The sequence below is a fragment of the Myotis daubentonii genome, chromosome 4 (genome assembly GCF_963259705.1).
Source record: "Myotis daubentonii chromosome 4, mMyoDau2.1, whole genome shotgun sequence".
NCBI classification, from domain to species: Eukaryota; Metazoa; Chordata; class Mammalia; order Chiroptera; family Vespertilionidae; genus Myotis; species Myotis daubentonii.
The window spans coordinates 82,888,274-82,903,326 of NC_081843.1; the positions used below are offsets into that span (position 1 = coordinate 82,888,274).

Consider the following 15,053-nt stretch of genomic DNA (forward strand, 5'->3'; position numbering starts at 1 on the left):
TCTTATTTTTGAATGGTAAGATTCTAGATACAAGTCTTTATCAAATGTACATGTCACAAATATTTTCTACCAATCTGTGGCCACCTCTTTACTTTTATAAATGATGTCTTTTAATAAGCTGAAAATTTTACTTTTGTAAAAGTCCTTACTATCCCTTAAGGTATAACTGACACTGAAATGATGTAAAGTGCAATCAAAATTCCAATAATCATTTATCAAGTCCAGAAGAACACACAATGAGGCCCAAATGAGTTTTCAATGAGACTTAGATCTGTCACTAACTCCTGATGCAGGGTTTCTTCCACTTTTGATACATATGACCTGACTAAATGACTCCATTTTTAAGTCTTCCCCCTGCCCCTGACTTTTAAGACCATTTTGAATGAATCCTTGACTTGCAGTATTTTAGTAATGCTATCTTATCTATGCAACTACATTGAGTATTATCTTGACTCCTTTTCTCAAAGTCAACAAATTGGGTATTAACATGGAACATGCACTTAATATACTCTCCAGGGTGCCAAAAGCTGCTAACAGGTCCTTTGTGGATATGATTCTTAACTTTCTAACAGTAGGTCCTTGTCAGGGGTTGTACTTTTATAGGCCTGCATTACTAGATTTCTGAAACCTGGTAGCCATCAGTTACAATCCTGACTGAGCATATTCTGCCCACACATAAGCATCAGTCTTTGTCTATTTTTTGGATCATGGTGGAACACCAGTCAGTGAGTAAATGTGGTGAAAAGGAAGTACAGTCTTTATTAGGCAGTGATAAATGAACTTAATACTGAAATTTAAACCGGTAATAAATGGTGCTGCCTAGACTTTATTATTTAAAACAATACATCGCCCAGCTGTTAACTTACTCAAACCTTAAATCAAGCGAGAGCTTACAACATCTTTAATCTGGTACTTTCTCAGGGTGAATAGACTGGAAAATGCATTGTCAACTGACACTTTTCTCTCTGCTACTAAAATACCACTATTCTTTATGGGCTTTTACACACCTATAGATTTTTATCAACATACTTATATTTTCAAACTGGGCTAGCAACATCTGGCTCCTCACATAGTGTTATTCTATGAAGATCATTTACAGAAATAATAAAACTTAATGCAGATTTGATATTCAGAATTATAAGAAGTGGAATTTATTATACAGAAAGGCTGTGAAAAGACAACTAAGAATAATTCAATTCTATTGCCTCTAAATATTCCTTGTAATGCTTATTTTGAACTCAATTTCTATCCCTTAAAATTACGACCGACTTAACACGATCTTCTTTTCTTCTAATGGACATGATATTCTAGAATGATCCAAGTCCCCAAATTTTCCCTAGGATTACTTTTTGCAACTAGAGCAATAAGAGAACTTCAAAAATTTCTTATCCCAAGTGTTACCAATAAAAAACAAAAACGTTTTGGAACTTAACAATCAAAAGTTCAGATTAAAATCTAGGAACCTCTCATATATACCCCAAATTTCTTTAAGATAAGCATGGAAGTGGTATAACAGCTCTCAAAATATACATAGTTTTGAGAAAATTTTAAAAAATGAACTATATCAGTTCTACAGTAAATGCTTTATAAGGTTTCTGCTAATTAGAAAAAGCATTTGCATTCACTTTTGAAAATATATTCTAAGCTTTGTGCAGTGGCAGTATCGTAGCCAATGAGGTTTATCCGAGGCATGGTTATTGCTAAAACAAACAAGTAAACAATATATATATCCATCCTATAAAAGCTCTAATTAAAGCATAAACATTTTAATATTTTAAAAACTGAGACAATTAGAGCAAATCAATTGTGTCCATAAGTACTGATTTACTTGGTGAGTGCTAATGATGGGATTGGTCCACCAAAGGACACTTTTTTCGTTTTTACAAGAATGTGAGGTGTCTGCTAAAAAAATCCTTAATGTTGAAGATTGCAGTCATCTTAAAAAAAAAAAAAAAAAAAAAAGCACAAAATCTGCATCCAAAAGAATGATCTATAAGCTTTTGGAGTAAAGAGGATAGTGATATTAATAATTCCCCCTAAGCCAATCTTCCTTTTGATAGCTGAATTTACGTTTGACCGGCCCCTATTATAGATTTTTTTACAAACAGCTATTTTCTTTCTTTGCTTATCCCTTGGAGGCCTAAAGCATTACTGCATTAAATCAAGAAAGAGTTATATTTTATAAAAGCCTGTGTCTAAAGTGTCAGAAAAAATGCCTGAATAAAAAAGGTTACTTCCATGTGTTCAATCTGATAGCTATTCATGTTTCCATACCCTCATCTGTCTTGTCCTATGAAGTAAAAAGGCAAACCTGAAGAAGCTTTCTTTTTGTATTCAACCAAATATTATTTGTGAAATGGTCATGGTGGGGCATAATTTATGTAGGTGTAGTGTTACCAGGTTATCCCTAACTGCTCACTGTGCAGGTTTGCCTTGGTCATCTATTATAATAAAAGCATAATATGCTAATTAGACTGGACGTTCTTCTGGATGACCTTCTGGACGAAGCCAGACTACAAGGGAAGCCCGGGTCCCGGGTGCCAGAGGGAAGCCAATGCTGGCAGCTGGGGGAAGGAAGGCCTACTCTTGCACGAATTTTGTGCAGCAGGCCTCTAGTCCTATACAATAAAAGCCTAATATGCAAATTGTTCTACTGGGAGTTTGACTGCTCGCTATGATGTGTTCTGACCAACGGGGGGCGGCGTGGAACATGGCAGGCATCAGCAACACAGTACTGGCAGTGGGTGGCAGTGGAGGCGCTGCCAGCCCCAATGGGCCCTGACAAGAGTGGGACTGTGGCAGGATGGTGGAGCAGGTGAGTGGGCTGTGCCAGGCCAAGGTGGGTGAGAGCGGGGGCCTGATCGCCCTGCAGATGGTGACCAGCGGTGGCTGTGGGGGGTGAGGTTGCCACCCGGCAGGCACTGAGGAAGCCGGGCAGGGGGCCCGGCCCTGATTAATTGCCCTGCAGGCGGGATGGTGGAACAGGTGAGGGGGCAGCACCAGGCCATGGCAAGGTGCCAGGTGGGGCTGTGAGGCTGAGGGTGCAAGCTGGGGCCCGATCCCTGCAGGCTAGCCCAAGGGACCCCACCCATGCATGAATTCATGCACCAGGCCTCTAGTTATTTAATAAACACTTATCTCTGTAAGATTAAAAGGTGTTCTACTTGTTTGAGCCTCATAGCATTTGGTTTTTGCTCATAACAGAGTATAATTATACCTTACACATTTATTATATTGCTCTCAAAGAAGCAGTAAATTAATTGAAACCTCCTTATTTTAAACACAGAAGGGAGCCCTGCTCTATATCAACACTAGACAAAGTGAAACAGCTACACAGCACCTGTAGTTACACCAACATGTTCTGAGAAAGATCTATATTATCTAGTTGCAAGCACAAAGTCTCAGAATGTTGATTTCTCTCATTGCTAATAAAAAACTACTTAAAACATAACTACTTAGGAGTGAAAACTATTTGCTCTTACTTTCTTATTTATTCCCAGTTCATTTTTTCCAAATATGACAACAATAAATCTCTTTTCCATAGGCCAAGAATTACTAATTGTTAGACCATTAATATTAAAGTTACCAAGCATTTAGTCAAGATACCAAAAATTTAAACATGTCCACACTAACTATAAACTTGGCTCAGAGCACCAGTGATCTCATATCAGCCTGTAGGCACTGCAGGGGAGAAAAGGAGAAGAGAAAGACTAAACACCACAACTCTAAATGTAGTAAACTAGATTCTATTTTGACAGGATTCTTAAAAACAAAAAACAAAAAAAAGCGCAACCTTAATTCCTAGGTACACTACATAGTTTTCTTATAGAGGAATCAGTAAGTTTCTCTTTCACAAGTGCTATACAAGTTGCTGGAATTAAAGAGAGAAACACACTACAAAAGCCATGGATAATTTATGACCCTAAGCTAGGACAGTGATGGGTATTTATGAGAATAGCACATAAAAGTCAGCATTGGTGCGGAAAATTGGAATATTAATAGAGCAACAGCCATAAGAAGGGCCATTTCTAAATTGTGTCTTTATTTTATCCTAAAGCACAGAACATTGACTCCGTTAAGAATCTTTATCCAAGATCAACTTTATAAGGCAAACACTGTATGAAACATAACATAAAGTTGTAGGACATCTCCCACCATAAGGCCTATAAATCAGCTGCTATGCGTAGGGTATTGTACAAGGCACTAGAGTCAAAATTATGTTAGTACTCCTCACACCTACTCAAATGGCTACTAGCAAAATAAGCAAACAAACAGAAAAGAGCAAGTGTTAGCAAGGATGCAGAGAACTCAGCACCCTGTGCACTATTGGTGGGAATGTAAAATGGTGCAGCTCTATGGAAAACAGTATGGCAGTTCCTCAAAAAATAAAAAGTAGAATTACCTTATGGCCTAGTAATCCCATTTGTGGGTAATTGTCCCAAAGAACTGAACAGGATCTCAAAGAGATATTTGTACCCTCCTGTTCATAACAGCATTATTCACAACAGCTAAAGGCAGAAGCAACCCAAGTGTCCATCGATGAATGAATGGATAAACAAAATGTGGTCCAGAAATATGATGGAATATCATTTTGTTTTAAAAAAGAAGGAAACTTTGACACACACTATAACATGGATGAACCCTAAGACATGATACTAAGTGAAATAAATAAAATACTGTATGATTCTCCTTATATAAGGTATCTAGATTAGTCCGATTTGTAGAAACACAAAGTAGAATAGTGGTTGCCTAGAGCTTGGAAAGAAGGGAAAATGGGGAGCTGTTTAAAGGATGTAAAGTTTCAGATTTGCAAAATTAAAAAGTTCTGGAGATTGGTTGTACAACATGAGTATACTTAATACTACTGATATATAATTAAAATGGTTAGGATAATACATTCTGTGTTATTTGTATTTTACCACTATTAACATTTAAAAAAATTGTATAAAGTGAAATATGGGGGCAGGAGAAGGAAGCAGAAATTATGTTAAAATTTTGCATATGAGACTACTCAATACATATTAAGTAAATTAAGTTCTTAATGATATGTTGAAAAAAGATCTAGAAGTTTTACACAGCTCCCTTAGAGAAAAGCAGGGGTTTATCATTCAAGTCGAAAGGAGCCTGCCCGGCTGGTGTGGCTCAATAGTTGAGCACCGAGCTATGAACCAGGAAGTCATGATTTGATTCCCAGTCAGGCACATGCCTGGGTTGTGGGCTTGATCCCGAGTTGGGGGGCAGAGGGGGAGGGCGTAGGAGGCAGCCGATTAGTGACTCTCTCTCATCACTGGTATATCTATCCCTCTTTCCCTCTCCCTTCCTTATTAAAATCAGTAAAAATATATTTAAATTTAAAAAAAGAAAAGGAGGCTTAAAGTTAATTTCTTATAATCCTATATAATAAAAGGCTAATATGCAAATTGACTGACCGGTCACTATGACACACTGACCACCAGGGGGCAGATGCTCAACGCAGGAGCTGCCCCCTGGTGGTCAGTGGACGCCCACAGGAGGAGTGCTGCTTAGCCAGAAGCTGGGTTCACGGCTGGCAAGTGCAGTGGCGGTGGCAGGAGCCTCTCCCACCTCCATGGCAGCGCTAAGGATGTTTGACTCCCGAGGAGCGGGCCTAAGCAATCAGTCTGACATCCCCTGAGGGCTCCCGGACTGCGAGAGGTTGAAGGCCAGGCTGAGGGACCCCCTTTGAGTGCAAGAATTTCATGCATTGGGCCTCTAGTCAGAAATAAAAAGCCCACTCTCTTAGCACCTCAGGCCAAGGGCCACTAATTTATTGACCATTTGTACTTCTTAGTGAAGTATATTTGTACTCCTTCCATTTTGGGCCTGGCCTACCTGTCAGAAAGTTTTTCCTTATTGTGGAACCCAAAGCTGCCTCCTAGTAACTTTCACTCATTGATCCAGGTTCTGCCCTTAGGAGCTCAGAGAGGACAGAAATAACCCAGGTCTTCTTTCATATGAATGCCTTTCAGTATAAAGGGGTTAGGGAACAATGTCATGATACCATAGTCTCTGGTTTCTTTGCCAGAAACTTCATTAATTCATTGCCCTGTAGGATGGGCAATAGAACCCATATAATTTTAAGTCATTTTTTTCTTAAATACAGTTTAAAAATGTTCTGATTGGAAGTTTTCAAAGGAACGATAATTCATTTAAAATCATTTATAATTTTAAGTTTTCTTTCTATTTGAAAATGCAAGACTTCAACTTAATAACCAAAAGAGTTTTACTTCTTGAATCACTGCAGCTAGATGCTGAAATTCCATTTGGCTCTTTTGCTCTTTCCCCCAAGAAGCTCTCAGACATCTAATAAATGCAATTAGCATGTATCTTATTAGTAGCTCTTCATTTCATTTTCATTAGTGTTGGAGAGTTTAGCTGTTCAGCACTTACACAATCTAAAGCAATTAAAAGGTTTTTAGTCACTGTGATCACTGCATTCACTTGAGCACGTATAAACATGAACTAATACTAGGCATTAGTTAGCAGCAGAAACAAAATTACTGAAGCACTCTATGTTTTCATCTCTAAGGGTATCTCTTGTGCATAAGTACTGGTGAAATATTATTTCAGAAAATAAGAAAAGTAATTTAGGTAACAATATCAAGTTTTAAAAATTACACCATTAGGCTATGCCAGTGGTCGGTAAACTGCAGCTCACAAGTCACATGCGGCTCTTTGGCCCCTTGAGTGTGGCTCTTCCACAAAATACCGACTTCTGCGCATAGGCCACGAAGTTTCAATCACACTGTACATGCGTGCCCACACATGGTATTTTGTGGAAGAGCCACACTCAAGGGGCCAAAGAGCCGCATGTGGCTCGCGAGCCGCAGTTTGCGGACCACTGGGCTATGCTCTCTAAATTATATTGATAGGCTATGTTCTACACTGAAATAATTGTAAACTTTTTTGAAAAGTCTGGTTTCAAGTACTGAATTGAAATATTTACTAGCTTCTAAAAGAGTTGGCATTCACCTGAAAAGGGAAAAAAATGAGTAAGGTAAATTAAATGTGCTCAAGTTTTTGATAAAATATAGACTAAATGAGCATCTAACTGCTTTATACTTAGTAAATGTTCAATAAATCCAGAATTGAAATGAGCAAAGATTTTTTAACTCTGTATCTTTTGTTTAGCATTCAAATGAAATCATACAAATAGGTTTGATAGTTCTCAAAAAATTCCAATACATTTTTTATTTTTATTAGATTAGTTATGTAATTATTTTTACCTCACTTTAATAGCTCGGCAATAATTAAGCTGCCTTTAAGGGTTTTTTTAAAAATCATTTTCAATGAATTTTTTTTAAAACAAAAAGAGGGACACTTATTTAACATTTCCCCCAGCATTTAGAAAAGGTAAATATTATTCCTCAAATACAGTTATAGTATGTAAACAGATGATCATTTTTGATATTAGGTAAACTGCAATGTAGTAGAATTATTATTATCCTTTTAGTTTGTTTCTTTTAGTTTTGCATGATTTTCATTTTATTTATTGTTGAATTTGTTGGGGTGACATTGGTTAATAAAATTATATATTTCAGGTGTAAATTCTATAATACATCATCTGTATATTCTATTGTGTGTCTACCACTCCAAGTCAATTCTTCTTTCATAACCACTTCCCAGTACATTTTATTTAAAAAAAGAAAAGTCTATGTAGCTATTTGAATGGCTACAACTACATTTCCATTTAGATTTCTCAATACTATAAAATGTTAATTTTCAGAAAGAAAAAAAGTATCTGTTGATCTTCACCAAATTGATCTATTAATCCCTTTCACTTTCAAACTAGAAAAAGGTTCTTTTTCTGTTAGAATTATCCTTTCTACCATATGCAATACAACCAAACATTTACATAGCACTAAGTTTTATAGGGAAGGAGGTGATTTCTGGATACTGTCAATCTCTCCTGGGAATTGTCATTAATGAAGTTTGTTTGAGATTAAATTTGCAAATGAAATGCCTGAACACTATAGATAAATATTATTCAATTGGAATTGAGATGCTAAAATAAATACTCTCTCATATATGTTTTGATTCAATTCTCTCTTGCATAGAAAACCATCTTTAACTTTTCCATTGTAGTGAATATGAAAGTCCATATAAGACTCTTTGAGTTCATAATAATGTACAGTAATGGTCTTTTCAGAATCACAAAATAAAGGAAAACAGCAGAGGTGTTAAAATCTTAGCAAGCCTCAGAGTTCTTGCTGAACAAGTAAAGCTAATGTCTGGCAATAATATTTACTCTCTTCCTTTTTATTAACATATCCAACTGACAACAAATGGCCAGAGTTTTCCAAGAAATCACTCGTAAAATTACAGATTTATCAGAGAATCCCAATATAACACCTTGAAAGACTAAACTTCATAATATGTTTAAACATTAAATGGAGATTGCACTCATGTAAATAATCCCTTTAAAGTGAGCCATTTGTAGACTGAGGAAGAATTGGGATTTGAAAAGCTACACTAGAATTCATCACCTGTAATAAATGCTAAGGAGTTGTAGATTAAATTCTGTTGGCTGTTGAAAACCATCAAAGAAATATGAACAAGGGGGATGGACATGAACAGACAGTGTTTTAGGAAAATCACTCCATCAACATAGTAAAGGCCAGATTGAGAACAGAAAGAGGGGAAACCAATTATATTACAACATTATAAGCAAGATTTCTATAGAGGACAATATGGTAAATATTTAGGCTTTGTAGGCACATGGTCAGGATCACAACTACTCAACTCTACCACTTTGGTATAAAAACAACAATAGAGAAAATGTAAACAAATGAGCTTGCTAAGTTCTACTGAAACTTTCACAAATAGGTGATTCCAAAAACAGGGGCAGGATGGATTTGTTCTATAGATTGCAGTTCATCAACCCACAGGTCAAAAATGAAAATCAGAACTTGGCAACTATAGAGACATTGAAGATATAAAGAAATTGATCTTAAAGATTCAAGTAAAAGATCTGGTAGGTTTGGTGACTAGATGGAGAGGTAGACTTACCGAAGAAATAACAGTCTAGGATGACTTCCAAATTTCTAGCTTGGGCAACTAGGTGGGCAAGAACATAGGCCTCGAGAAAGGGAATTTAGGATGGGGAGTAATTTTGGGAAGAATGTTGGTAATTTCTGTTTTGGATATGTTGAATCTGAAGTTCCTGTGGGACACCTAATTGAGATAGTTTTAAAGTGAGGGGATGTAATAAAGCAGAAACAGGAAAGTATAGCATGCTTTTCCATCTTCCTACCTTTTCAAGCACTACATTCTGCTAATTTTTCTTTATAAAACTCTCAACTTCCTTCCCTTCTTCCCAATGCCTTGGTTAGCCCCTATGACCTGGGCATCAAGCCTTGGGCCCTCTAATACATTGTCTACACAATAGACAAAGGAACCATTCTAAAGTGTAAATCTTATCATGTCCCTACCCCACCCCAGGCATAAAACTCTCCAACAGCTCTCTAACAGCGCATAAGCCCTTTTATGATTTAACTTCTACTTGCTGTTGACAAGTAGTAACGAGCAATCATAGATCTCTTTCGCCTTTACTACATGGTGCACACTGTTACCTTCAGCTGAAAAATCCTGCTTCGGAGAAAAACTTGTAGAAACTATGCCAAAATATTAACAGCTCTATATATGCTGTGAAGACTCTTCTCCCCCTTTTTACCTGTCTTCTAGAATGTCCTTAATGAGTATGTATTACTTTTTCTGAATGAAAAGGGAGATTATTAAAACACACAAGAACAACAAGCTCCCTTTTCTTGCCAACTCCTCTGATCAGTTCTTGGGAAGGCTTTGTCCTTATATCTATTATCCCTTGAGGACACTACTTGGGTGCAGCAGCCATTCTCCTACGACTGGCTCCTGCTGCGTGTTCTCCTGAGCAACTTGCAGAGCTCACTTCTCTGCCTGACACACTTAGCCACTTGCTCCCACCACAATGACTCCCAGACACAGAGCTGGAGGTTTGGCTCCAGAGAAGCCAAGCTTGAAGGGCTATGTCCCTGGCAGGGAGCTCATCTGCAGTAGTTTCCTCCCCAAGAGAGCCCTGAAAAATTAGATCTAAGGGAGTTTATAATTTGCAGTCTTCTGGCTACAGATGGTCTTGCTCCGGCAGTTAGCATGCTCCTTATAAGAAGTGTCAGGAATCCTCTCCGATTCCATCCTCTTTGGGCACTCAATCAAGTTGCCCTTTTTTCTTTCACAACCAACTTTCCCCCATCTTATCTTTTCCATGTTCTTTTCAAGTGCTTTAATCTCTCCCTGTATAACTGCCCCTAATTCCTAACTGATCTTCCTCCACTGTAATTCATCTTATTAATGGGGTGCTCACAAACCTTAAATAGACCTCTGAAGAAAGCTGAAGCAGTCTGCCTCAAGATCCCCACACCCCAGCTCAACAGTTCTTTCCCCAGTATTTGCCTATGGAGATACTTGGGCCTTTCCCAGTTCCCTCATCAGGTCTTGTGTTTTCTCGTTTCTAGGTATCTTTTCAAATTCTTTTCAAAAAGGAATAACTCCTGCCTGTCTTTTTCCCACTCAGTTTTTAAGGTCTACCTTAAATGCTGTCTACTCTGTCTGTCAAGCTTTCCTTGTTCATATGAGTCAACTTGAATTCCTTTAACAGGGTCTATGTCATACATACATGCTCCTCAATTTCTGTCCCCTACCCCATCCCATGATTCCTGATACTACAGTTTTTGTACCATCATTTTGTCATTATTGGAATCTTTAAAGAGGCCACCATAATTCAATGTACAGCAGGCGAATACTGAGTAACTGTTTCTTCTGAACACAAATATTTTAAGAAGCAAGACTATCCTCATATCTCTGCACACCTAATATATTTAAGGGCCTAATGAAACTAGTTAATACATATAAGTACTTATTATTAATTAATACATACAAGTACTTATTACTCACATAATAAACATTTCTTGAGCACCTAGTATATGTCAGGCACAGAAGTTAGAAATTCACAAAGAGGACTGAATTAAAATTACAAAAATGGTCTCAGACATAAGAAAAAAATATTGGTCTATGCCCCTAGTTCCTGACACAAAGCTTCTAAAACCCTAGTAAGTTCCTGAGTTGCGGGGTGATAGGAGCCCCTTATACATAGCTCCTAAATCCCTTGGAATATCCTAGGTGGTAGAAGCATCTTCTGTTCTAATGAGGTGATTCTTGGTGGGTTAGACAGCTTCAGAATGGAGGTTGGTCACCAGAGGACCAAGCCATGGAGAAGCTTGGAACTTTCAGGCCCTCCCCTCATTCTCTGGGGGTGAGAGGAGCTGGAGACTGGGTTACTAACCAACCATGACTATGTAATGAAGCCCCCATCGAAATCCCTAAACTATGGGGTTTGAGAGCTTCTGGGTGGTGAAACATCCATGTGCTGGGTAGATGGTGTACCCTAATCTCCAAGGGGACAGGAGCTCCAGTGCTTGGCATCCTTGCAAATCTAATGCTATGTACCTTGTCATCGTCATATGGCTATTCATTTGTATCCCTTATAAATTTCTTTAAAATAAACCAGTAAACAAAAGTGTTTACCTGAGTTCCTGAGCCGTTATGGCAAATTATCGAAACTGAGAGGGGGGTTGTAGGAATCCCAGATTTGTAGCCAAGTTGGATAGAAGTGTGGGTAACCTGGGACCCCACTACATACTTGCAATTGGCATGTGAAGTGAGGGGGCAGTCTTGTGGGACTTCAGGGTGAAAAAGCTACAGTATAGGAAGTATAGGATCAGGCAGGGGATAGAAGTTAGGGAGTAAATTATGTATGAAACCTATGAGGTGTGCACTAAGTCCAGGTAGTAAGCTGGGTAGTAAGTATCAGATTTAAATTAAATTGCAGAACACCTGGTTGGTATCCATGCAGAATGGCTTTGTTTAGAAAACCCACACATTTGTTGTCAAAAGTGTTGTGAGTAGACAAATATTTTTTTCTTTTATGGACAGCCTGAAATTTTTTGAAAGATTCTTTTCCTATTAAAGAAGAGATAGACTAGATAGCTTCTCAGTTCCTCTTGAGTCAAATTTTCACAATATGACTCATTATTTTTCACAAATACCCTAAGCTTATATGACCACATTCAAACCTGAGTATAAAAAGCATTCTAAATCCAAACATTATAAACAATTTTACAAATTTGGTCAATTTAGATTACCATACTTCTGTTACTTTTTTTTTTCTTTAGGCAAAAACCAAGAGCTTATTTGGTTATTTTAAGATTCAAAGTTATAAACGTCAGCTTTAATACTTGTGGGGAAATGGGCTTTCCAGACCACTTGTAAGCTAAGAGTTAGAGGACACCTGGGGATTAACTCTGCTTTCTCCCTCTGGATGAGAAAGTGTCCTTGCTGACACTGAGTTGGGTTCAAGAACCAGAAAAGTCTAGTAATTATAAACATTCCCGTAAAAGGAAGCCCACAGATTGTTACTCCACATTTTTCTGGAATAGTTATGAAAATTGAATAGCCCACGATTGTTATTTCTTTTAGAAGAGTGAAGTAAAAGGGTGGTGACATGGCAAGAAATAAACTTTCCTGATTCAGGGACCCTATCTTGCATGCATATTGTTATTAGCAACTGCTGATCCCTACTAGGGACCACGGTGGCTAAGAAAAGCTATGCTGAGATTATAGTGTATCTGTGTTTGCCCTGAATTCACTTTTAAAAAAAATTTTTTTTATTGATTTCAGAGAGGAAAGATAAAAACATCAGTGATGAGAACTGGTTGCCTCCTGCATGCCCCCTACTGGGGATCAAGCCTGCAACACAGGCATGTGCCCAGACCAGGAACCAATTCGCAACCTCCTGATTCATAGGTCAATGCTCAACCACTGAGCCACGCTGGCTGGACCTGACTTTACTTCTGATAAAATATTGGATCTTTGGTTAATGAAATTGGAAACTAAAGCTAAAAGACACACATGTGTATGTATGTACGTATGTATGTTTTTATGTTCTCCTCTTGTCAATCTATCAAGCAGCCAAAACAGTGTATCTGACTTAGAGAAAAACTAAGATAGCAGAGGCAATCTAAACACTTCAAGTAATTCTAATTACTAAAGAGTAAGTTGATTGTGTGATCAATACTATTTGTGTAAAATGCTCATTTGATTAATCGAAGTCACTCTTAAGGAGAGGTCTTGATCAGGAAGCAATATTTAGATAATTCAAGAATCTCTAGGAAAAATGCAGTGTTAGTAAAGTGCTTTTAAGAGATCTTCAACTTTTTAGAAATGATAATTCAAAAGACAGAAAAGGTTATATCACACACTAAATTAATGATTTGTAAAGTTGTAGAACTCTAAATAATAAAGAACCCTGAGAGCTGTTTTTGTTCCATTTTCTTGCTTTTTAAGTCAAAAAATAAAAAAGGAAAGAAACAGTGGTAAGAGGGATTTCATTAAGCCTGGACTTCTTGTTGGCTTAAGGACAAACCATTTTGTTATTTAATTAGAGATAACACTAATCCTAAATACTAAACACTACCTTCACTGAAATCTTTTCTGGTTGCCTTATGACAGAGACTGATTTATCTTCTCATGAGTTTTGACACCAAATTTAGCACTTTAGTAGCCAAAGTAAGCAATGGAGTCACATTAAAAACGTAACAGTGTGCAAAGGTCTTTTGAAAAGTTAACTAACATAAAGTAAGCTATTAAAGATTTTAACATTTTTAAGTCCCAATCCCCAAAACCAAAAATGTAGTTACATAAGATAAAGATTACTAAAGATAGTGCCATTTCACACCAAAGGTATTAGAATTCCTATCTGAAATAAAGTGAGTCTCTCATCTATCTACTTTTAGGCAAAAAATAAATTTGTAAACCTTAAAAGCTGCACCTCATTCCAGAAATGCAGAAGGAGGGCTAACCTTCTGAGGGTTTCCCATGAGTACCTGGAAAAGCCCTGAGCTGGAGGACTGTGAACCACAGTTACGCACATCCACAAATGGCCTACTGCAGACATGAGTATTTGTTTGTAACATTTGGTGGATATGAAGTGGCAAGCACAAAAGCCATCCTTTTGAAACTTTTCCTGGTGTATGGAAAATCTTAGTTTCTCATTTATGTAAACCAGTCCTGTAACTCAGATAAATACAACATTTTTAGAATAGAAACATTACAGCAGCCTTGCTTTTCCTCAGCTAAACTTAGAGCATTCAATGATGGGCACATTTTCTGGGCCCCACCTTCTGCAAACAAATTTAAAAGTGCTGAAAAGCAACCAAGGCTTTACATCACAGAATAACAGATTTAGGAATGAAGACTGGAGAAATGTTACAAACAGTACTGTTACCTTGTTAGGTGATTTAAACAGTAAGATTTATTGTCTACTCTAAATTTTAAACCATGGATTTTGTCAAAGGTTAGTACTAACTCACATCAAATTAAGCTTGATGTGAATGGGCCAACTCACTCCTAACCACATACTAAAAGTAGGAAAATGATTTGCCATTTTTTTCTTTAAAGGTCACATGCCTGGGACCTCAGCAAACAGCATCATTATTAAAAGGAAAAACTCCTTGTGGTTCCAAGAATGGCAAAAACATCTTCACAGAGGAAACTCTTGATTAGTAATTGAAAGAAAGTAAAAACATAACAGTTAAGTGAAATCTAAAAATAGAACATATCACATAAGGTTCTGAAAAGTCACAGCAAATAATCTTGAAATTGAATTTTACTCTTGAATTTGTCGAAATTCATCTCTTTCCTGTTCATCGTCTTCTAGAACCACGCAATATATAGGACTTATAAACACTTTGAAAAAGTGGGGCCTCAGCAGTATTGGAACCTAACTGCAAGCCATTTGCTGAAGGTTCACTAGATACCATTATTCTAATATATAAAAACCCTGGGTCCCTCACATCCACAATGACCGGGAGGCTCGACCAATGGGAAGTCAGTCCTGCAGTCAGCGCTGGGTTGCTGTGGAGACCCAGTGCTGACTGCTATGGCTGCAGGCATGGTAACCCAACACTGATTGCGGAGGGGGCTGCGAATCAGGCCCAGAGAGA

The 15,053-nt window shown here is 37.6% G+C and overlaps 1 protein-coding gene and 1 non-coding gene across 2 annotated transcripts in view; one reads left to right on the forward strand and one right to left on the reverse strand.

Moving 5' to 3' along the window:
* CWC27 (CWC27 spliceosome associated cyclophilin) overlaps positions 1 to 15,053 on the reverse strand; it is a 180,913-nt gene that overhangs the window by 100,852 nt on the left and 65,008 nt on the right. The gene's annotated exons all lie outside the window — the stretch shown is intronic.
* Positions 1,644 to 1,791, forward strand: LOC132234042 (U4 spliceosomal RNA). Its single transcript, XR_009452855.1, has one exon. It is a non-coding gene; the product is annotated as a U4 spliceosomal RNA (small nuclear RNA).